The following is a 24,486-nucleotide window of genomic DNA, read 5'->3' on the forward strand; positions in this document are numbered from 1 at the left end:
CTGGGGGGTAAACGGTAATGACTGGGGAAGGCACTGGCAAACCACCCTGTATTGAATCTGCCATGGAAACGTTAGAGGGCGTCACCCCAAGGGTCAGATATGACCCGGTACTTGCACAGGGAATACCTTTACCTGTGTTTGGGGGACATCTTCTTGTGTGTTGAGCAATTTGGGTGGTTAAGTGAATGTGCCAGAAGTGTTGAGTGTCATACACAGGTGTTCTTCATACCCCTGTGCAAGGGTTAATGCTATTGGCCTTATGTATTGTATTATGTTAATAGGTGTGAACCTAGTTCTAGTATTGTTCAAAGGATGCCAACTAACTTTGCAGTTCCTGTGCCGCCTTCTTAGATTCTGAGATTTTTGCATTGATCTGTTTCTAAAGTTTTCTGCATTATAGCACTAACTGGTTGCTCCAGTACCATATTAAGACTAGCACCCTTGATCGTGCAAGGTCTTGTACAAGTCCTGTGTGGTTACTTCGAAATACCCCATGGTACTCCCAAGTGTGTCTTAACTTGTAGTCTTATGAACTGGTTCTATGTATATTTCAATTGGAAGTAAGTTCTACTGTGTTCATTGAATTTTATTGCCAACTAAGTGCATATAGAATTACAAGTGTGGGACCTCAGTACACTTGTTGATTTCTTTTAACTGTTTATAAAACATTTGTTTACAGAGCCTCTATGAAAGACATAACTAAATTTAGCAGGGGTACACTTGGAATGTCAAGCAATTTTTTAAACTTTTAATTTGTTTGTGAACTTAATATGTGAGTGTATCCTGGAGGATTGATTCAGTATGCTTCCATCATGATGCCTCAGGGCTGTGGGCTGTCTGTTCTCTTTTTTGTGACATTAATGCTATTGCATTGCATGCTTGATGGCTTATTGTGTTTTATGATTATAAGGGGATGGATAGAATAGAAAAAGAACTTATAACCATCATTCATATTTATTAGAAGTTACCCCATTGGTAATTGCAGATAATATGAGCAAGTCACACTTATGGCTGCAAGTAGGAAATAGTACTGCAACATTGATTCAAAGGGATTTGGTGAATGAGAAGATGTAGAAGACGGTTACTATCCGGCCCTCTTACAAACATTCCTTTGATACTTTTATCTGTATAGCCTACAAAACCCAATGTAGGTTATCAGTCATACATTGTGGCTTGCCAAATTATTGAAAATGGTTCTATTTCTGCAGTGTGAGCCACCATATATGGTTTGCTGATGGCAGAGGCATTGGCTTGGTGGACTATAAGTTATGCTAAGCTCAGCAGACATAAATATGCAGTCTTATCTAAGGAGCACATTAACTAAGAGTAAATATATACGAACTGTTAAACCAGTTAAGATGAGGCTTTAGGACAGAGAGGAACTTAGGAGCACTACCCAAGGCAGGACCCTGCAGAAATGACAGATGGTTATTAGAGTGCTTGAGGACAGTGATAGAGTGGAGGGCATAATAGTCACAGATTGGATGGAGGAAAGCGGTAGATTTGAAGTCATAAAAGGGTAGGCACAAAAAGTAAGCATGAGAGTTTTCTCATGGTTTCAGGGTGGCAGTTCTGTTTTGAATATGTTGAGTAGAATGTGGTCACTTTTCTGGGGTTATGTTAATACTTAATATTTGTTAGTTTGTGGTTTAGGATGGTTATGCAAATATGCAAAATATAAAATACTTAAAATATGTATTTCATAGGAGTGCTTTGATTGCTATGGTGTTTCTTAGAGTTTTAATGGAACCTACCAAGGTACACTTCAGCCTAATACTTACAATACTTTGGATGTTCTAGCATAACACTAACTAAGCAAAAAGAAAGATGGATTTCAAGTCATAACTTAAGTCCAATAGCACCTTTAAAACCAACCAAGATTTATTCAAGAAGAGTCTTGAATAAATCTTTGTAGGTCCTTTTTATAACATGTGAATGCAGTGAAGGCGCTATTGGACTCAATTTTGTTGTGGTACTTCAGACCAACACAGCTACTCACTTGAATCTATCATAAGTGATGTACTTTGCTTTTGCTACATATTATGCACGGCAGAAGAGGGGCTGTGCCTCAGCGGCAGAGCAGCTGCTTGGTATAGAGAAAGTCCTAGTTTTAGCCCCTAGCATCTCTAGGTAAAGGGATCGGTTAGTAAGTGATATGGAAGACCTCTTTCTAAGGCCCTGGAGAGTAGTTGCCAATACTGATATTGATGGACCAAAGGTATGCTTCAAGTGTACATTTAATGTGGAAAGGCATTAAAAAGTTGCTCAGTTTGCAGGTTGGTGACAGGTGAAATTGCTAAAGAGAGAAAGTCTAATGAAGCACCTGTTTTTCTATTTTAATGTAGACAAAAAATTATTACTCTTCATTCTGTTCAAAGTCCAATACTAGGATTGTGGTCAGTGAGAGAGAGGAAGCGCCAGCTTGGTATAGTGGTTAGGAGTTTGGAGTTATAATCTGGAAAGCTGGGTTTGATTCCCCACTCCCCCACATACAGCCAGCTGGGTGACATTAGGCTCACCACAGTACGATAAATCTGTTCTGACCAAGCAGTAATATCAGGACTCTCTCAGCCTCACCTACCTCGCAAGGTGTCTGTTGGAAAAGAAAGGCAATTGTAAGCCGCTGCGAGATTCCTTCTGATAGAGAAAAGCGGTGAATAAGAACCAATTCTTTGTCTTCTTCTGAAATATGCTACAGGATATATTAATGGATATTTTGTAGAACAAAATCTAATTAATTCACTTGTTACTTAGTTGAACTGGAAAATGTTGAAAACTAGTACAGATAAAAGAATCAAATGATACTGAATACTATTTGAAGACATGAGAGAGGCTTCGGTAACGTCTTGTTTCATCAGTGTGGGGCAAGAAAGCTTCAATCCCTACTTCTGTGTCAATTAGACACAACATAGCTTATAATAATGTTGCAGCAATCTAGGAAATGTTAATAGTGAGGTCAGTTGAGTTCAAGTTGAATTTGTAATAATGTAGTTTTTTAAAACTGCTGTATACAATTTGACTACTTCAAAGACTATCCTAGCACCATCTATTTCAATTGACACAGCTTATGCAGCTCTCCAAATTTCAGGCAGATGTTTGCTACCTGTGATCCTATAAATGGAGTTTCGAGAAATAATCTGTATACAAAATATGAGCTGCGTTCACATGTTATTAAAAACATCATGACATAGCTTTGCCTATGATGGGCACAAACATAGCTTTGTAGGCTATGCACACAGCTCACACACTCTTTTTCACTCTTCCTGTTGTGCATGGAGCATGATTGAAATCCCCCTAGTTGGACAATCCTGTCAAACTCAGTGGCACTGAATGCAAAAGCCTGGGCAAACAGGCGTTTGTGCTTCTTATCTCTCTCCCCCCTCCCCCAATTAAAGTATAGGTTAGAATCCTAGCAAGTATAGGTTAGAATTCTGGTAAGGGAATAAACTTCAGTTTTCCCAGTTGCCTGCATTGCCTGTTCTTGGGGATTGTGTGGTATAAAGAATCTGGAAGATCTGGGTTTGAATCCCCAGATACCATGGAAACTCACTGGGTGATCTTGGCCAGCAGCATTCTCTTCTCCTAACCAACCTCACAGGGGTGTTGTGAGGATTAAATGCAGTACAGGAGAATGATGTGACATACTTTGGGTCCTCATTTGGGGAGAAAGGCAAGATATAAATTAATTAAATAATAAATAAGTGTTATTTAATGACTTTGTCATTTAGGTAGTTATCACAGTGAGAGAAGATGGTAGGACAATAATAAGAAGATGGTAGCACAATAATAAACGGTGTTAATACTGTTGCGAACAGAAATTTGTCGCCATATTTGGAAATAGTTTTTTTTCTCTTCTATCGAGTTTGTAGTAGAATGGGCCTTCTTCTGATGTTTATCACAGGGGTCCCCAGCATAATGCTTTCCAATACCTTCCCTGATGCCCATAAAGTGCTGTTAGCATGTGGGTGTAGCAATGTGGGCTGTTGCCCAACATGGCTTCTGATTGGTCACTGGAGAGCAAATTAAAATAAGGTTGTCTCAGTGGGAGTGGCCACCACCATCTTGCTATTGTTGTCTCCCACCCCTCTTTTTCCAGGGTATCATAAAATATATCTTTTCTCCCCTATACTCGGGCTTCCTCTGTGTGTTTAGTTGTATCTGCCAAAGGTATCCACAGGCTCAAAAAGGTTGTGGACAACTGTTTTATCAGTACCTGCAATTCAGGTACTTCCTTACTTTTTGATAAAGATCAGTTAATAACACACCATCATTAGAGTCAGATAGTATTTCTCTGTGCCTGATGCCAAAAGTGAGAGTAAAACTTAAAATAACTGGAAGATCTGTTGTAGTAAATACAAGGTTTGATTTATTCTACTTCAGAATATCAAATATGATGGAAACCTTCATGAATGCCATCTTTATATTGTACTTGACATCTTCAAGGTTAAAATAGAATATGCAATTCTAATTTGGCGTATTGTAAATGCGATAATTTAAATGCAGATTTTAAAGATCATTGCTGGCTAGGTCTTAATGTTAAGGTTGGAAGTAGAGTTCAGTATTCGTTGGAGCCCTTTTGGGTTTGTTGCTTTAATATGAAATATGTAGGTAAATAGGATGATGGTGAAATGGGTATAAATGCAGGAAGATGCAGGATATTAGGTACTATCCAAGAGTAAAAATCCAACAGAACTATTAATTATATCAAACTTTACTAGATTAATAGGGCTTGGGTTAGAATGTTTATGTTTTTTTCTACCACAGTACTTGCACATTGATCCTAATTTTTGATGGATATGTTTTACTGATTAAAGGACACTGCACATTGAATATAGTTGGTTATTTCTTTCTTGGATTCCTATCCCACCTCTCGCTACTTTTGTTGCCTCGAGGCGTCTAACAATTAAAACCATAACAATTTCCATAAATCCCTTAAAACAATAGCAATACACATAAGTTTACATTTATTATTAGATTTTTATACCACCATCACATACATAGAATAGAATATATGAAAGTTTGTGCTGGGGATAGTACAGGAAAGTCCTAGTACTCTATAGAAATGTTGAGTAAGGAAACAACGGCAGTGCCTATCTCCCACCTCCATCCAATCTGGTAGTAATCTGTTAAAGTAATTAAGGGTAAGACTTCAATGTAAGAGCAAGTGTGATAGGACTTGTTAATCCTGTCCCACTTCCTTTAGTGAAGTAGGATCTTCTGCCAACAGTGGAAGCTTTGAATATTAAGAAGTTATGTTATAAACCTACACAAGTTTTTCAGAAGTGTCTACATCTCCTGGTAATAGCCAGCTAAAGATTATCATGTAGAATTTTGATCATAATAATGTTTCTAGTTTTCTAAGGCATAGCTATAATTCTAACATTACTTCCTGTGTACATTCCTGCAAAAATGGTTATTTTTCTGGTTACCATGAGAGCCCGTGCAAAGGTACAGGTAAAGGTATCCCCTGTGCAAGCACCAGGTCATGTCTGACCCTTGGGGTGACACCCTCTAGCGTTTTCATGGCAGACTCAATACGGGGTGGTTTGCGAGTGCCTTCCCCAGTCATTATCGTTTACCCCCCAGCAAGCTGGGTACTCATTTTACCGACCTCGGAAGGATGGAAGGCTGAGTCAACCTAGAGCCAGCTGCTGGGATCGAACTCCCAGCCTCATCGGCAGACAGCTTCAGACAACATTTCTGCTGCCTTACCACCCTGCGCCACAAGAGGCTCTCTGAGAGCCAGTGTAGTATAGTGATTAAGAGAGGTGGATTCTAATGTGGAGAACTGGGTTTGATTCCCCAGTTCTCTACATGAAACTTGATGGGTGACCAGTCATAGTTCTTCCAGCCCCACCTTCTTCACAAGGTGACTGTTGTGGGGAACTCAGTTGTAAATCACTTTGTGGCTCCTTATGGTAGAGAAAAGTGTGGTTTAAAAAAACTCTTTCTTTTTGTACTTTATTTAAAGACCACACTATGTCTTATTTCCAGAATATTTTCTTTTGTCTTTTGAACTAGTTAGTACTCTTTGTGAGTAACCTCCTTAAAATGGCTGGTCTTTTTCAAACTGAAGCTGCTTGACCTGCCTAGGGCAAATACAGTGGAAATAATAGGGGAAACTAAGTAGTGCTCAATGTTTGTCCAAAGAAAGGTTGCTCAGATATCTTGATATCAACCTGAAGCAGCTGTGTGTGTGTGTATTCAGCTAATTTCTCATTAGGAAATATAGACTTAATTTGTGATATCTTGGCCGTTCACTTGATTACTTGTTTGTGCCTCACATATGAAGAGCATCTATATCATTTCCCACCACATTGGGGTAATAATATGTATTTAAATTTGTCAGCTATTCCTTGAGTTGGGTAGTGGTGATTGTTGTATGTAGAGAAGATAATTTGTTAAGTTAGGGATGGGGGTGGGAACAAGTTGAACTGCTATCTGTTCATTCCAAGTGCAGTTGGTTGGACCATATACCACAAACTATATTGACTTACTATATTGACTTTCATCCAGTGTTTATAAAAACTCTCTTGACATTAGTGAACATTTAGTGTCTGCTATGCAGTTGGAATGACTTAGGCATTTAAACCTCATTCATTATGACTACTATATGTCATTGTTAGACTTGCCCATAACTGGTACTCAGAAGAGTTTCTCCTTTATTTTCTCAACTAATTGAATTATTTATTTCCTATCCCCTTCCTTTTCTCTTTTACATCATCTCTGCTCTCCCCTGAATCAGTAGAGATCAGGCAAGCCCAATATTTAATAATAGCTAATATTTACAGCCTACTCATTATATGTAATTTAGTGCATATATCTTCTTTGAAGTTAATTTTGTAACATATCTATTTTAAAACTAATTGTAGCAATCTAGCTAATACTTAATTACTGTATTTTATTAAATACTGACTTAATGATAGCCTCTTTCATAAAAAAATTACTTTATTTTGTTTGTAAATTCACTTAGGGAGTCTCTTATGTAGTCCCATTGATTTCAGGGACTCACAGTGCCATGGACAGTACTAACATGTGTTAGGCAATTGCTGTGTAGATGATAGTGTGTTTTTCATTAAATAAGCTGATTTACTCCCTGGCCAAACCCAGATCTTGCCAAGAGATCTTATTTAACCTGGAACTAATGAATAGTAATGACTTGATTCAGTAATGTTGAGTCGCATTTTCTTTAATGTATGCATGATCAGCAGGCATAAGTTCAAATATATTTTAGAGATATCTGACTCAAACAAAAATGTATTTGTATCAGTGCAGCTCTAAAGGCATAAAAATATACCATGGCAAAATCACATTTCCCTTTAAAGGTAAAGGTATCCCCTGTGCAAGCACCAAGTCTGACCCTTGGGGTGACGCCCTCCAGCATTTTCATGGCAGACTCAATACCCGGTGGCCTTGCCAGTGCCTTCCCCAGTCATTACCGTTTTACCCCCCAGCAGCAAGCTGGGTACTCATTTTACCGGCCTCAGAAGGATGGAAGGCTGAGTCAACCTTGAGCCGGTTGCTGGGATTGAACTCCCAACCTCATGGGCAGAGCTTCAGACAGCATTCCTGCCGCTTACCACTCTGCCACATTTCCCTTTAGTAGATGCTTATTTATGTATTGCTTGATTTATATACCACTCCCTCTTGGGATCGCTATCTCGGAGCTGTGAAAAAGAGATTAAATTTCCACAAACAGTAATTGATAATTTATTTTATTTTAGACTTTTATCCCACCACTCCCGACAAAGTTGTCTCACGGTGGTTTATGATACAGATAAAAAACACAATATATCCATAAAAATCCCATCAAAACATTAAATAGTAACAATATAAAACAGTATCAAAGATGGCAGTGTATTCCTACTACTTCCAACACAACTCCTCTGTTCTCGCTTGAGGTCAGTGCAGTGGCCCTAGATAATTAAAAAATAACTATGATTCAAAGTATAAACATTAAAAAAAATAAAGTTATGGTTATGTATCTTGTATCATGAAAAACTTTAGCTGCCAGTTTTCATACCCAAAGTTTTTATTAAAGGAGCAGAATATTTTTCTCCAGACCTGTTGACAACTTTAATATTGGGCTTCAAACACTGGAATTTAGCTTTGTAGCTTGAAATCTTTTCTTTCTTCACAAGGTTAGAGATCAAATATTTGTGAAGAGAAGTCTGAAAACAAGTGGACTTCTCTAAATTTTGACATTGGATATGTTTTAAGAGTCATTACGGTTCAGTTTAATTTAGTATCCTTATTATATCATACACAAAATTAATTATTTATCACAAACATTTTCTTCAAACGGGAAGGAATTTGTTTTCTAGAATGCAATGGAAAGATTTTGTCATAGATTGTTTCAGATTGATCCTACCTTTGTTGATAGGGTCCTTAGGGGTGTGAGGGCCAGTGTTTGTGCTCTGGACTCTATGCCTGTCCTGGCGTTTAAATTCTTGTCAGTTGTAGTAAATTTTGAAGCCATTAGTGAAAAATTGTTAATTCCTCCCTGACTGAGAGGGATCCCTTCTTCAATGGATAGCAATGAGATAGTGAATTACAGACCAGTTTCCAGTTTACCCATTTTAAAGGAAGGAGATAAGAATATATGGTGGCAGAGCTGCTGCAGAGTTTCCTGGGTGACACTTCTCATTAAAGGGAGGATGTCTTAGCATGGTTGATTGCCACCAATCAGTTAAGAAGCAAGGCCTTAGTTTTCAACTTCCTGCCTTAGTAGTCGGATCATACTAATCCTCAATTCATTTTCTGCCTTGCTAAGGAATGCAAGGGGTTTTTGTGAGAGCTTCTGAGTGTAATTCCACGGTTTATTCTTTGTATACTTCCCCCCCCCCAAGTCTATCTTTCCTCACTCTCCCCTTCTGTTCTGAGGTGCAGCATAGCTATGGCAACAGGAAGACAACACATCTAAGAAACTGGATGGCCTCATTCCTGTGGAGAATGGGGACATCCTGTAAATCCCCAATTAGGGAAAGAGGGACTCTTCCCCTACGCAGCCAGACTAGAGAATTCCACAAAAGTTAGGCATTGGGTCAAGCTTCAGGTCTGTCTCACAGCACACATCTGTGCCACAATACAAATTTAGGCAACAGTCCACCCAACAGGAATGCAATTGTCAGACAGTAAACCAAGATTCTTCACAACCCATTTTGAGTAGAAAGGAGATAAATGGATAGTGTTTCATGAATCATCAAATCTGTTGATTATTAACCAGAGCCTGTGGGCCAAGGTCCTGGGCACCCTTAGGAAATCCCACAGCTGTGTGGTTGTCAGGGTGTATCATCTTGGATGCATAATGAAATTCCCTGGAGCAAAGACCTACTGTGCCCCATGGTTCAGTCACATTCTTGAGGCTGCTCAGATTGTGACCTGATTGGTACCTGGAAAGGAGAACTCTGTGGATGCAGATTTCATGAGGAAGATTATGGGATTTAAATAAATAAATGATGTGTGCTTGGCTGTTAGTAACATGTATGGTTACGTAGGTTCTTCCAAGATTCCTGACAAGGCATGCTATGTTCATAGCCTGTCATTCCCCTACTTTGCCCTTCAGTGCACCATATCAACTAGCGTTGCCACTTTCTTTGGTTTGGATGGCCCAGGACCAAGTTGAAATTCCTGTTGAAGACTATTCTACCGTCTGTGTTGGATCAACAGTCTTAACTATTTCAGAAGAAGTCAGGCCCACTTCTATGTTTCCCAATTTAATGCCTGAGATAATTGAGTATATATTCAAAACACAATGTTAAATTCAGTTTTAAATTTTGGCTCATTGGACCTTTTATTCACAGATCGTGAGTTTGCTTTATCCTGGTTCCTGAGAAGTCTCCAGTACACTCTGTTTGCTATTCAGTATTTTACATATTATTTTTGGCTGTTTCTCTATCATTTAAATTCCTCTTCTTGCTTTTGGCTGATTCATCTTTGTTGTTGTCATCTTCATTGTCATCTTTGTTTAATATTTTCAAGAATAATCAAAGGACATTAACACAACAACAACGTATTTTCTTTTCTAATATGTGTTTTTTGAGAAGGGAGATTTAAAGTAACTCTGGCTCAGGATCTCCCTGAACAATACATCACTTGCTGATGCTTTTAGATGAAGGCACTACTTTTACATCAGAAGCCTTGTAAATTATTAGTTAGCCCTCTCTTCCTCTTAGACGTATTTTAGCCATCATTACATCTCTGTTATCTCATGGCCTGTCTTCTCAGGCAAACACTGCTATCTAGTTGTTGACTACAAGTCCACTTACCTTTTCCAGGATATTCCCCCCCCCCCCCGAGGTAGAAGACATCTTGTGATCCACACCACTTGGTTTAGGGAATCAGGAATACTTTTCTTCCTGTTTTCTGTAGTGGGAGACACTCCCACTTCAGTTCATTTCCTGCTTTAGTAGGGAGAGCAGTTTAGTCAACCAAACTAGCAGGTGTCCTAATTTCAATACTTATTTCTTGATTTCTTTCACCTTCTATGCTCAGTTTGTTTGCCTAGCTCACGTCTACTCTTTTGGCTGTTTCTCTATCATTTAAATTCCTCTTCTTGCTTTTGGCTGATTCATCTTTGTTGTTGTCATCTTCATTGTCATCTTTGCTTAATATTTTCAAGAATAATCAAAGGACATTAACACAACAACAACGGATTGAGTTTAGTTTTTTTGCAGCATAGGAAGCAATCCTACATATGGACTGTATCAGATATTACCAGAAAGACATGCATATAATCTTAATCAGTCCAGTCAAGAAATATGGGGGTAATGTCACATTTTTTATATTCCTGGTAATGGGTGCTTAGCATTTACAAATAGGCTTGATTGTTTCTTTTATTTGGAGAATTTGAATGATGCCTCTCCAGATGGCCTGGCATAACTGGCAGTGAATGATAACTTTTAGAATGTGTGAATACAGAAGTATAGTGTTTAGTGCTAGAAAGAAAACTAGGTACTCAGGCTTCAAATATATGAAATATATGTTCCTTATATAAAATTAGGCCATAGAGGCCAAAATTAGGCCATAGTCCTGTAATATTTTAATATATGCAAAATATTTCTCATTCATTTCCGATGAAATTATTTCATGTGAAATGTAGTAATATGTCGTAATTAATCTGATGGCTCAAAGATTTGACAAATACTGGTGTAATGCAGTGCTCTGCCATATTGCCTACTCCTGTCCTTGACAGTCCCACCTAATTCAGAAACACATGCAGGGTTCACATTCCACTAAGTTAATCAATAAGCAAAATGCTTCTAGATTTATTTTTATTGTGCATCATAAACATAAATGGTTACCTGTGACAATTTTGTACTTAGTGAAAAGTAAGTTTCAAGTAGATTCAATCAATATCATTAAGAACTGCTTAAGTATTACAGGCAAATAGAAAAATCATCACTCTACAAATGATGCAACTACTCTGATTTTTAATTTCAAACATGTTTTGACAATTCAACCACCATTATATTGTAGTCAGGTGACTGCTGCAACCAGTCTTTTACAACGGGTCCTTGTGAAACCTGAAACAAAACATATATCAAAGGTCACCTTGAATGAGAGCCCTATTGTTTTTCTAAGTGCTCTTAAAAAAACCCCTTGTTCCAGCAGAAGGAACTAAAAGAAGGAATTTTATTTTAACTGTACAGGCAGTGGAAGCAATGTAGAACCTCTAGTTCTCATAAAATGAAACATAATAAAAGACTTCTTAAAAAGTTAGTAATGTATTTTTTTTCTTACAGCTCTTGGGCAACCTATCTTTTATGGTGGCCCTATTCTTAAGCTAAAGCTTTGAAATTATTAATGTTCTAAAGTTAATCTGTTTCACATACCATTTAAACAAAGACTAAATATTGTGATGTCTGGATTCATAAAGATGAAGAACAGCTTGCTTGAGGTTTGTTTCTGAGGAGATCCAACACCTATTGTTGTTGTTGTTGTTATTTCATAAAAGATTACATACTGCAATTAAGGTTGTAACTGCCATTTTTACCGTGTAAGTTCTAGGTTGACTAGTATATATAGTTAATCAGGAGAGTTGTGAAAAAGTTTATACTGTGATTTTAAGGAACCTGAAGACTTGATGTTGCTTATCACAGATTTTCAATCATGAGTTGGTATCTCAAATCATCAAGAAGTACAAAAAATATAGAAACTGGAATTTTGTAACTTCATAAATTCATAGCTATTTGGTTTCTAGATACTAAATCTTTTCATTCAGTGTTCTCATAGTTCCACATTTTATTGCTATGAAAATAAAGACACAAAGCTTTTTTTCTTAAAGAAAAGTCATGTATTTCTATCACAAAGCTTAAATGTAATGCGAAGTCCTTCCACCCTTTCATTCAGATCATTGATAAAAATGTTAAAAGTATTGGAAGCAGTATCAAACCTTGTGGCATCCCACTGCTTACCTCCCTCCAATCTGATGAAACAACATTGACAACTACTCTCTGGGTCTGGTTTTCTAACCATTTCCCTATCTACCTAACCATCTGAAAATCCAGCCTGCAGTCTTCCAGTTTACCCATTGTTGTAGCTTGATATCCAAATATTCTGCTAGTTTATTTTTTTCTGTCTAGTACTATATTGTGTGCCAGGCTATAAATAATGTGTGCTGAGGTTTCCCAAAGCCTGAAGAATGTTTCAGGGGTTTCTCAATGGTAAAGTTGAGAAAGGCTGACTATACACTTGTGTAGTGTCTGCACCATATTTAACACTGATCAGTGAACAGAAGTGGATGGAGCATGACAGCCAGAAGAGAAAAGTATGGGGGAGGTGAAAGAAACATATATCGAGGGGTAGATGTAATGGGAAAGCTGTGTGTTTTTTGTATTAGGTACTATTATTGTTGAATCAGATCTCCATGAAGCTTGCAAATAGGGAAGCAAGGGGAAATAGTTGTGCAGACAAGGGAGAGGAGAAACCGGAGAGCCTGCAGGGTTCTAATAGTTAAATAATGGCTATACCTGGACTGGGTCCAACTGATCTCATTTCATCTTGAATCTATATCCTAAACAAAAAAGCAAAAAAAGGGAAAATATGCCATTGGTAATTCTTGCCTCTATTAAGAAAGTAAAGCATGATCATTGGAATCGCTTTAAAACCTGGACTTCAGGTTTTTGTTCTGAAAGTGGGTTAGTTGTTATTTTTCCTACTGCTTAATTTTTGAAATAAAACCAAGCTGTGCAGCAAAATATTTATGTTGTTAGAGGTTAATAAAATAATAAGATCAGATGATGTTGACTTAATGTGTAAAAATACATTATTCTACTTTTGTCACGTAAAATTTAAATATTTGTTTCCCTGATCTGTACACCTTAATGCAAGCTACGGGAAATCTTGCAGATGGGAAAATGTCATGTCAAGACTGCATATGCTGATCTCTGACAGAGCTCAAAAGTCTATTATAATAGCATGTTTGGGTTGTTAAAGATTCCCATGTTTAATATCCTCACTTGGCCACCTTTAGCATACCTGGCAAGGTATGCATTTGACAGTGGCAAGTATCCAGTTACAAAATAGTGACATTTCCAGTTGTTAAAGCTTTAATGCGAGCTAATATTTTGAATAGCAGACTTTATTTCCTTTACAAATGCTGTTAAATTGCCTGCCTGTTGTCTGACTGCGATCAATTTTTAATTGAATATTCCATGATTAAGAATTTCACTGTCTGGTTGGAATTATTTTTATATTTCACTTTGAGGGCATTAGCTAATATGGCTAGGAATGAAAGTTGTTTGTTTAGTTTCTCTTTAAATTGTATAACTGTAGGTTGACCATGATATTCCAGGGTTAACAGCCAAAGAAAAGAGTTGTTTAGTGAAATTCTAGTTAATAGAAGAGAATGAGGCTACTCATGCTGTTATGTATTCAGAGCCAAAATAAGCAGATCTCTTGAAAAAAATACTGTACCTAAATAAAGATGTTATGTCAACGGCACCAGATTCCTTCTCAGATGTGCAGATTTAATGCATGTAAGTGGACTTCTTTCACCTGGTGAAGAACTATTGGAGTCCAAAAACACCTAGAATAGTACATAAATTCTCAACTGCAAGCACCGGGTCCTGTCTGACCCTTGGGGTGATGTCCTTCTAGCGTTTTCTTGGCAGACTCAATACAGGGTGGTTTGCCAGTGCCTTCCCCAATCAAACAGGATATCTTCCTCCAAATAGCTAGGTTTGAGTCTCCAATTTTTTCCTCCAAGTACCATCATACACTTGTCAAAAGAACAGATATTCTAACCTCTCCCTGGTCCAAGGGCCTGCAATAGGCTTTCCAATACCTTCTGGTAATCTCAAAAGTGCTACTGATGATACAACATGAGGAGGTAGAAGTGATCTTTGTGACTGTATGTTGACCTGCTTAGGCTCTGGGAAGATTTCAGTGAGTCTGGATAAGTTGCAAAACAGTCCAGTGTGGTCCCCTGATCCCAAGTGTCTCCATTTGACTATGGTTCTTGAGAGGTATAGGCTCCTGAATCTAAACAGCTCCTCAGAGGTTGTGGATAGTATTATGGTCTTCAGCAAGGCCTCCACAAGATACAGTTACAATACCACATGGGAAGCCTTCATCAGTTAGTGCCAACAGAAACATTTTAACTCCCTTGATCCTGGCTTGAGCCATCTTGCTGGTCTTCTTTCAAGAGAGTGTCTGACAAAGCTAAAAGTGTCTACCCTTTGTCACCAAGTAGCAGCTATCACCATGGCCTTGCCATATGTAGCTGGCATCCCTATAACCAAACATTCTCAAAGACCAGCCCTTCTATAAATCTCCCTTAGAACCCATGATGTAGGTTTTCTTTAAATGGTTGGATATGAAAACTCTTCTTCACAGCAGTGATTTCAGCTAGAAGAGAGCAAGAACTAGAAGCATTATTGGACAGAAAGGGCCTGTGTGTTTCTCATAAGGACACTGTGGTGAATTCAGCCCTTCACAGGAGTCAAGAGATCCATCACCCATCCATCTGTTCACATCCAAAGACCAAGGAGAGAAGGTGGCACTCCTTATACCTTTATAGACCCCTCAGATTCAACCTCCTGTATACTGAGTCCATCAGGAAGACAGGCTGCTTTCTTTACAAGCCCCTAACCTAAAGGAAAGATGTTCAGATCAGCTATACCATTTGCCGTTGCATCACCCAGGCCTACAAAGCAATAAATATCCCTGTTCTAGCAGGAATCACAGCCCACTCAGTGAGAAGAAAAGCAACCCCTGTAAAGTTTTATTCTGTCATCTCCATGTGGCCTAGATTCAGTTTCAACTTTGACCACCACATCCAAGCATTGGTTTAGAATAGAGACAGATGCTTCTTAAGGCAGCTCAGTTAACAGAATTAGGGGGGCTGCACTACAATGTCTGGTCTTCTTTCTCCGGAACCGGACACAGAGGGTTGCTATGAGGGATGAGCTGTGGGACCCCTGTGGGCTCCCATGTAGTGCTGCAGGAGGCGATACTCCCTCCAACATTTTGCAACATCTATATGCGCCTTCTAGCCCACCTGGTCCAGGGCTATAGGCTGAATTGTCACCAATATGCAGATGACACCCAGCTCTACCTCCTAATGTACAGCCGGACGGATCCGCCCCCTGATATATTTGCCAGCTGTTTGGAAGCAGTGGCTGGGTGGCTCAGGCAGAGTCATCTGAAACTCAACCCCTCCAAGATGAAGGTCCTGTGGCTAGGCAGAAGAGGGCAGGACCAGGAAGCATGGCTCCCTTGCCTGGATGGTATGCAATTAACACTTGCACCGATTGCCAAGAATTTGGGAGTGACCTTTGTTGCCTCCCTTTCTGTGGAGGCTCAGGTCACAAAAGTAGCCCGAATGGCATTCTTCCAGCTTTGCTAAGCGTGGCTACTAGCGCCCTACCTGGCCTCTGACGGCCACAGTGATCCATGTAATGGTCACTTCCAGATTAGACTTCTGTAACTTGTTCTACATGAGCCTGACCTTGGCTTTGACGCGGAAACTGCAGCTGGTACAAAATGCAGCTGCTAGGTTCCTCACTAGAAAACCATAGAGGAACCATATTCAGCTGGTGCTTCGGCATCTGCATTGGTTACCAGTCTGCTTCCAGGTGAAGTTCAAGGTATTGATACTGACCTTTAAGACTATACATGGCCTGGGTCCTACTTAATCTGCAGGACCACTTAGTTCTTATGCCTCCTGGAGGGCTCTCCACTCTGGAGGTATGCATCTATTGGTTCTCTTGGGCCCCTGGGATGTCTGCCTGGCCTTGGTCAGGACCTTTTCGGTCCTTGCCTCAACCTGATGGAATGAACTCCCGGAAGAGCAGAGGGCCCTGTCAGAGTTGTCAGCTTTCCGCAGGGCCTGCAAGACGGAGCTCATCCACCAGGTGTATGGCTGAGGCCAGGGCAGAGTCTTGGTGTTACCATCGGAGAATCCCCCGCAATGCTTGACTAGATCTGGTCTCTCGCTCCCAGCAGGAGAGAACTTGACCCTCAAGCTGAATGGGGTGAGGATTGGAACATTAGAATTCTCTTTGCAATTGATCGCCATCTGCTTAATTTGTCTGTAAAGGGTGTTTTTATGGGCTTTTATGGTATTTAACTGTATTTTGTTATGTTGTAAACCGCTGTGAGCCCTTTGGAGAGTGGTGGCATGAAAATAAATAAAATAAATAAGAATATCAGTTTTAGTATCTAAATATAAAGGATACTGAATCTCTGAATGAATTTAGTGAATATTAACATATATAACTAAACTCTATGGGCACCTCATAATAATGGGGCCAGGCCACTGGTTCCACATCTTCAGTAGAAATGCTGTGATTTATGTGTTAAAGACTGAAACTGTGAGAGTGCCATGTTGGTGCTCCTCAACCATATCTTGCCACTATAAGAAAATAGTTGCAGAAAACTCTAATATCAATATAGCATACATCCTTGTCCATCTCCATTTAGTGATAATCCATCAGTATGGCTAATGCCATCTATGTCCCATAGCCAAGCCAGTACTTTCATCAGGTAAGCCTGGTTTTATTTTGCAACCACTCATGGCAAGCTTTGCTACAAAATTTTGGATTTTGTTACTGGTCTATTATTGATCAGAATACCTCTTGCCAGACTTTTTAAAATATGGCTTTAAAATACAGTTTTAGAAAGTTACACTCTTCAAAAGGTGTACTAATAATCCGGGCCTAAGCAAGTCATCCTGGCAGATTTAAGGGAAGAAATGAGTTGTCTTAGTTGGAGGGCTTCAGAGCTCCAAGAATTCGTCATTACTCTGAAGTGAGAGACTTAGAACTCTCCAAGCAAGATTAGCCAGAAGATGCTCCTAGACCTTTACCTACTTGCCATGTGCATTAGGCTAAATCAAGCTGAAAAAACCATGCTGGTATTTTTGAGGTATTATTTAAGCTAATTACAGATTCTTTGATCTGATCGGCTGCCAGTATAGTTGATCTGAATAAAAGCCAATCCCCCCCCCCCCAGCTTATATTTGGGTATATTTAGTTATACCAATCAGCTTGGGCAGCAAGATGTGTTTTGAATTAATGAATTCTGTATCTTTCTGTCCTCACCCACATCATAATGCATGTTATGTACATCTTGAGTACTGATGATAAAGAGATTATAAGTGAACAAATTGAGTCTGTTGAGAAATGTGAGGTGACCGAACCATAATGCTACCACTATAATGTCATCAATAGAATGTCAGAATGTTTCTGTTAAGTATACTATCAAGAGATATTTCATACTCCTGCTCTAGGCTTGAGCCACCATCTTCTCCATCACCAAAGGGATGCATGTTGCAGGTAGCTACTTTGCTTAGAAAGGTGCTGAAGCCTTAGTCTCTTTGGAGACTTTGAAACCACTTTTCTGTAACAGTAAACGTATGGTGCCCACTGCTGAGTTTGTGAGAACAGCTAGATGATTGTGATAGCATTTGTTTAATTTTTACCATGAACTATAATATGATGTACATACTATTCAAAATTTAAATAAGAATAGATGGTTAATGTAACTCTGAATCTATAGCAAAATTCTAAGCATGTTAGAATAGAATTTATATTTATAATATAATGCTGTTATTCCTAAAAGAATTGTGATAATTTTAATTATTGATAAGTACAATTTTCAAATCCCAACATTTGCACAGCACAAAAATATAGTACTGTGACTTCCTGCTATAAGGGGATATAAAGAAAATTCACCATGACATAATAAGTGAGAGTCTTAAGAGGATTAAAGGGGGAGTCAAATGAGGGCAAAACCACAACATGATTACAGTGAAGCTTGACTCTTTGGTTATTTATGTGTGTGTGCAATTGAGTCTCCCAGTCTTTCTCCATTCCCTTTTCAAGTCACTATAGTGGCATGTCTTACTTCCACATAGAAATAAGGAACAGCAAGAAGAATGCTGCTTTGTGCAAATTAACAAGGAAACTTAATTTTAGGTAGTGAGAGATCTGTCACCTTCTCAAGGTCAGTTTTGTGAACTGAAACTATTGTACTGTAATATCTAGGCCTATAGTGTAGTACTTTTTGTCCTGACCATTGAAGGACTTTCCATTAAAAAGTTGATTCCTGTGAACAAAGCATGATGTAATCTGTTATTCAAACTACAACAACATTCCCTGAAAATTAAGAGTAAAAATCTTCTGCCTATATTATGTTCAGCCATGAGGGAGTATTTGCTGATTCTTAACTTGCTGAATGTTGTTATGCATTATAACTTGCTGAATGCAGATTAGCTAACATTCCTTCTTTATTTATACTTGGATTTATATAGCCACTCCTCCTGGATGTGGGCTCAGAGCGGTTTGCAACATATAAGGATTCCAATAGTGCAAATATAAGCTTACTTGTAGATATTCTACTATATACCTGTTATTCCTTTTATTCCAAGGGTTCTTTTGGGCTCTAGATGGAGGAGGCCAGTTTGATGTTGTAAATCTTGGTATCCTGTTCCCACTCACATCATACTTAGCATACAAGACACACACATCACACTTAGCATACTGTCATCATGGTGCAAATTAGATAGGCTTAAAGCTAAGCTATCCTTGGATTTTAAAAAGCCTTCCAACTTCTTCCCTGCCTGTGATCTCTAATTCACTTCATTCATGAGTATGTTTATTTGAGACTGGAGAGAAATCCTACCTTTGTGTACCTTGGAGAAGCAAAGGTATTTTAAAAAGCACAGAGTTGTGTTGATGTAAAATGAAGTAGGATAATTCTAACAGGTACCCTCTGAGAGGACGTACATTGAATACAGTGGATATTATTTCTGACATATTTAGGATTACTCCCTCAGTATACTACATTAGGGTATATGTTGGGGTATACTTGGGGTATGTAAGTAGTAAAGCGAGAAAAACAGATACTTCAGCAGAAAAGTCATTCCTGCTTCTAAAGGGAAAACACCTGGAATACTGTTTTTTGTTCTGTCAGGTTACTATATTGGATGCTTGCAGTTAAGAAATGTTTGCACATGTATGTTACTGACAAATTATAACTTCGTTAAGTCTACAAAACATAATTTCTTTAGTAACTTCAGAATCAGCCAAGAAAAAGACAGCTTACAGGCAAATCACCTTCAGTAGCTTGCTGAAATTCAAGAGTTGTAGACAGAACTGACCAGCCTGTCATTGCCAGCAGTCATTCTTTCAGAAGGAGTTGCTGCCGTGAATTCTTTCCTAGTAGAATTCCAGTGTAGATCTTTTAATATGTTATGAATTAAATACTTAGTGCTTCCTATTCCAATATCCGTTGTCAACAGGAAATAAAATAAAGATTATTTTACAGTACAATTCTAGAACAAAACACACTTCACATGTACATACAAGAACTATTTTTGAGGGTTTTCTTCATTGCAACTTGTTCTGTATGCGGCATGCAATAGAGTTCATGTATCTGAGCTTGTGCCAAGACCTGGTTCCTCTGTCCTCAATTGAGATTCACTAGAATATTGCCAGCCACCAATCAGCAGAGTGTGTTTAGTAGCCAGTTGTAAGGGTGCATGAGCAACCAGTAGTGGCTAAGGGGCATGGCCTTGAAGCAGTTGGATATAAATTTCACGTCTGTGTGTTCTCCCTGTTACAATTCAGTTTTCCAGCTTGTTAGTAAAAGTTCTGTTCGTGTTGGAGTTGAAGTGTCATGTCCTGAACCCACAGATTTAAAGTAACTAGAAGTTGCTGTAATGGCTTACTTTGGCATTTATTCTTATTGTTTTCCCTTGAAACTGATCTCTCAAGAAGTCTGGACACTTCAGTAAGATATCAAGACTTTGCTATGGTTACTTGATTGAATGCAGCCATGGGAATGTTGACAGAGCCAAGTTCTGGGACAGCTCTTTCATTTGCACTGGAGGACTGCAGGGTTACATACGGAGCCTTTCAACAGTGAGCATGAAGAGCTAATATACCTTAAATGTCATTACAAAATAGTCAAGGAATAGTTGTGAACAAGAATATAGTGTTTCTAGACAGGATGGCAAGCATTTGTTAACAAAGCAGCACAGGTCATTATGACCAATGTACAAAAAAGTAATAACTAAAGATTTGATGGTAAGTCTTAGCTAGGTATAATTATCTATGGTGGAGCTCTTCAGTGATTAAAGACTTGATTAATCTTCTTGTTTTTAATTTTTTATGTGATTATTTATATTTGTTTTACTGAAGTCTCGGTATTTGTGTCTTCTACAAAACATTGCAAAAATGCTAGTTTTACACACATCCGAGAGCACACATGTCTACGATCACTAATTTGGAAAGAGAGGCTATTTTTTTCTGAACAGTTGCACACAAATCAAAATGACATTAAAAACAAAGCAACAATGCTATATGTAAACATATGTACACATAGCTGCAGCTTCAGTTGCCACTGGCAGGGTTGGTCTCCCTGCCAATTCAGACACTTCAGATGTAGTTGTTGCAGGATAAACTGACATTGTCTACCTACCTTCCCCTTTTGGGAGAGAGGCAAGATAGTGGTGACTATGAACTTTGACCAGCTAAAATGATGTGTGGACCCTGTGTATATACAAAATATGTAACTATGGCTGAATTAGGAAGTATGGTAGTGAAGTACATCATGATGTCTGTTAGGTTAAGAATCTATGCACTATCATAGACATTTTTGTTTTTTTTAGTTTGAAATTGAGCAGAGTCCTATTATTTTGCATGTATCTCAGTGCTTTATTGAGTTTTGTAAAGCAGTGAAGATAAAAAGCAAACCAACTTTATTTTCTTTGAACATTCTTGAAAAGGACAAAAACAATTATTTTATTTGGAATATTGCAGCACATGGCCTTAAAATTACATTTCAGGAGCAAATGGGAGTACATTCTTCAAAGTTATGAAGGTTCCACTTTAGGCCGGTACAAATGTTTGTGATAAAGCATGGCGGCTTCTAATCTGGCAAACGGGCTTGATTCCCCGTGTTTCCGCATGCAACCAGCTGGGTGACCTTGGACCAGTCACAGGCCTGATGGAGCTATTCTCACAGAGAAGTCCTGTCAGAACTCTCAGCCCCAGCCACCTCACAGGGAAGCGGAAGGTCAGTCACTTTAAGACTCCTTTGGGTAGTGAAAAGTCAGGTGTAAAAAAACAAATTTTATTCCTTTAAGAAATATTACTGAACACTAATAGTCCCCTCATAAGTATCTTACAGCTGTGATCATATTCCCTCTATTAAGGATCTCCTTCTACACAAGTCATTTTATCAGTCTAAGAAAGTTTCTTTCCATGATACTTCAGCAATGTAGATAAAATGCTTAGTGGTATTTATTAGGCTTGCTGCAGCTAAATCTGTACTTACTAGTGTCACCCATTCGCAGTTCATTGAGCTCGGCTAAAGTACTTACAGTTTATGCCCCGGGAGGGGGGTGTCCAGTGTTCAGCCATCTTCAGTCGGCTGGAAAGAATGATATAATTAACAGGCATCCAGTAGAATGATTCTACATAATTGAAGAAAGTAATGGCATAGTTGGCTCTAGTTGGAGTTCTCAGTAATTTATTTGCAAGCATTCACTTCTTTTTTCCCTTTTCCCTTAAGCATAATTTCAACCTGAATCAACATGAGTATTTACGGTAAGTTGTTAGAAAGACAAATACCATTCAGTGCTGCCTTTGCTTTCCAACTAATGTGGATCCATTGTACTCTTGCCTTGGATGCTCATTCACTTTGCATTAGAGGTATTTCCTGGATGCTTGTAAAGTGCTTTTTTTAATGAGCAGCTAGCTAAAATGTTACCCCCTACCATCACTTGAGAGACATCCAGATTGGTGTTCAGACTTGACCATGACAGTAGGAGACTCCAGATCACAAACAGTTAATAACCAGAAGTTGTTTATTGTTAACTGTTTTAATTTAATTTCAAAACTTTACTGTAGTGTATTATACTGTTCACCAGGATGGGTGGTATAAAAGTCTAATAATTATTGTACCTGAGGAAGTATGCATGCATACAAAAGCTCATACCTTGAATAAAACTTTGTTGGTCTTAAAGGTTCCAGTGGACTCTAAATTTGTTCTGCTGATTCAGACCAACATGACTACCCACTTGAATGTAAGCCACATAGTCACTCTCAGCCCCACCCCAAGATGTCTTGTAGGGCGAGAAAGGGAACAATGTAAGCCACTTCGGGACTCCTTTAGATAATTAAAGGGAGGATATTAAAAAACTAGCTCTTTTCTATTTTTTCCCCTTCATCTTTGGCAAAGTGAGCACTCCATACCCTAGATCGGGGGTCGTCAACCAGGCTCACCAGACTGCAATGGGGGGGGGGGGAGAGGCATGCCAGTGGACATAAACACGCATGCACGACAACTACAGGCATGTGCGCCAGCGTCCCCTGCTGGTGCAAACACGCATGCGCTGCAGCTTGTGAAAACGTGCACGTGCGGCGCCCAGCCCGCCGGCTCTTCCCCATCCCCGGAGGTGGTCCTCAAGCGTATAAAGGTTGGGGACCGCTGCCCTAGATGTTACTGCTCTTCGGCATCAAGAGAAGCAAACCATTTTGGAGGTGCAATAACCTCTATTTCATATATAGGGTACAACATGGAGAAGCCAGTGACTACCCAGTCACCGTCCAGATGGATTGTCTGTGCAATTAAATGACATGTGCAGGCTAAGTTACCTTCCCCCTTACAGGTACGCTCCTACCAGAGCATAGGCATCCTCTACTTCAGTGGTCCCCAACCTTTTTATCACCAGGGACCACTCACCGCCGGTGACCACTCAACGCCTTTTACTGAGGCCCCGGATGGGGGGGGGGTAGTTTACTCCTCTACTCTCAACCACTGCCCTAAAGCTCTCTGATCGCTATGGTAATGTTTAAACATCCCTTCAAAATAAGATACAGAGATCTAACATACAATGCCTTGCAAATGTGTCTGAGGAGGACCAGGTAGGTGGATAGCAGATCTGAAACAAAGGGATACCTCATAGCAGTGCAGTAGAGTAGCGATCCCTAACCTGTGGGCTGCGGACCACATGTGGTCCTTCGACTAATTGGAGGTGGGCCCCGAAGGACACCTTCTCCCCCCCCCCCGGCCCTTTACAACACACTTTGGGTGTCATTGTCTCCCATCACTCCCAGATGGGACTATCTCATTGCAGAGAAACAAGCTGTTGTTTGAAATAAGCCATCGTTGTTGCCACTATTGTAAATTTATCGGATCTTATTGTTATTTTATGGTTTTAGGGGATGGGGTTATGTAAGCCACCTCGAGCCTTCGAGGGGAGGCGGGATATAAATACAACAACAACAACAATAATAATAATAATTGATTTGTCATTGTCATGAGTTAAAATTTCCATGAAATAAAATGTTCCTTATGTTCATTGTTGTGGCAGGTCTGTAGCTCTGTTTAAAAATTTCCAAAGATGGAGAACCTACTACCTCCTGAGGAAGCCTGTTCCACTGAGAAACTGTTCTGTCAGGAACATCTTCCGGATGATTAGATGGAATTTATTTTGAATTAATTTCATCCCATTCATTCTGGTCTGTCCTTCTGGGGCAAGAGAGAACAATTCTGCTCCATCCTCCATATGGCACCCTTTTAAATACTTGAAGATGGTTATCAGATCCCCTCTCAGTCGTCTCCCCTCTAGGCTAAACAGACCAAGCTCCCCAAACCTTTCTTCATACGTCTTGGTCTCCTAACCCCTCACCATCTTTGTTGTCCTGCTCTGGACACGTTCTAGTTTGTCAACATCCCTCTTCAATTGGGGTGACCAAAACTGAACACAGTATTCCAAGTGAGGCCGAACCAGAGCAGAGTAAAGCGGTACCATCATCTCCCATGAGCTGGACACAATACTCTATTTGATACAGCCCAAAATCCATTTGCCTTTTTAGCCACCGAGTCACACTGTTGACTCATGTTCAATGTATGGTCTACTAAGACTCCTAGATCCTTTTCACACATGCTACTGCCAAGACAAGTCTCCCCCATGTTATATTGGTGTATTTGGTTTTTCCTACCTAAATGCAGAACTTTACATTTGTCCCT

The 24,486-nt window shown here is 39.3% G+C and overlaps 1 protein-coding gene across 7 annotated transcripts in view; it reads left to right on the forward strand.

Moving 5' to 3' along the window:
- The window catches only part of ADD3 (adducin 3), a 119,614-nt gene that overhangs the window by 3,518 nt on the left and 91,610 nt on the right, over positions 1-24,486 (forward strand). The window lies entirely within an intron of this gene.

The sequence above is a fragment of the Paroedura picta genome, chromosome 8 (assembly GCF_049243985.1).
Source record: "Paroedura picta isolate Pp20150507F chromosome 8, Ppicta_v3.0, whole genome shotgun sequence".
Lineage (NCBI taxonomy): Eukaryota > Metazoa > Chordata > Lepidosauria > Squamata > Gekkonidae > Paroedura > Paroedura picta.